We start from the raw sequence: 1,442 nt of genomic DNA, 5'->3' as shown, positions 1-1,442 counted from the left end.
GGTGGAGGTGGACGATAGTATGAAGCACTATCTCTCCGACAGATGACAAACCAATGTATGAAGTACCAAACCAGAGACAGGTATCTAAAATCGGCTTTGTAACTCAGTTAAGGTGTCCTTCACTTTTGAGTGCAAAACACGAGAATGTGCTCTCCTCACAACCAACTCTGTAAATGCATGAGACCTTAGTAAGAGTATAGGATGACGAGTGTTAAACGACAACTCCGCATTTCCTAGTCTATCCAGACGTGTCCATAGACCTTTCTGTATTCAACTGAAATTGAAACTTCCACTCCTCACATACAAGACCTCATTGTGCTTCTATCTGAACTTCTACTTCTTCCAGATCCTTCCTAGTGTAGTGAGAGTAAATCTCAGTTTCTTCTATCCCAGAACTAGTGTCATCTTTACGTTTCCTTCTTAGTTTACCTAGAAATGACAATATGCATGCCGAGGATCGTAGTAGCTGCTCGCAGCTGTGAAATTGCTTGATATCAATAAAAAAAATCCCACATCAGACTTCTCTGCTACAGCCATTGTCAGAGATATTTTATCCTAAGCTCGTAGTTCCTCCAGACACTCTGGTAGAACTGAAGTAACTGTCTCTGCCGTAGTGGTTTCAGGAGCAAACCAATCTGGACCACGTAACCATAACTCATTCATCTGTACATCCTTCAAACTAGTTCCCCGTGATGGCAAATCAGCTGGGTTATCTCTTCCCCAGCATTGTCTCCAGCAATGTATCGGCACCTTTCCTCTTATTTCAGCAACTCTAATTGGAATGAATGGCTTTCAACTTCTCTCATTACCCTCGATTCAGTGTAGAATAACTTGAGAATCTGTGAAAGAAATACAGTCCTTTATTGAACCTCTCAGAGCATCCTTGATAGTAGTCATCAGTCTGGCTAGCAGCACCGCTCCTAGGAGCTCTAATCAAGGAATAAAGGTCCTAATCATGTCTTTGATGCTACTAAACTACAGGAACCATTAGCATCCGATAAATACGTAACAGCTGTGTATGCTTGCTGTGATGCATCACAAAATCCAAGCAATGTGTAACCACTAGAGTCAATGTGAGAGTAACATCATGCAATATGCATAGGCTCTTTAGTTCTCAGACCCTTCTACAGTCTAGCCCACTTCTCCATCCAAATCATTAGTCAGTGGCTCATCCCATTCTATCTTTGACACACATAACCCTTGGAAGAAAATCTTAAGAGCTGGAGCTAAAAACCCAACAGGATCATAAACCTTACTAACCATGCTAACTACACTCTTCTTTGTGCGATGATTAGTCAATGCCTCATCATGAATATGCTCAACACTAATGACAATTTCATTTCTATCCAATTGCATACAAAGCCTAAAACCTTGCACTCCCTTCTAATAGGAATAGAACCACCCAATCTAACATGTGTATATGAGACATCATTATTGTCAAA

Source organism: Amphimedon queenslandica, unplaced genomic scaffold (assembly GCF_000090795.2).
Source record: "Amphimedon queenslandica unplaced genomic scaffold, v1.1 AMPQUscaffold_13279, whole genome shotgun sequence".
Lineage (NCBI taxonomy): Eukaryota > Metazoa > Porifera > Demospongiae > Haplosclerida > Niphatidae > Amphimedon > Amphimedon queenslandica.
The sequence above is the reverse complement of the archived record's forward strand: the minus strand, read 5'-3'. Positions refer to the sequence as shown.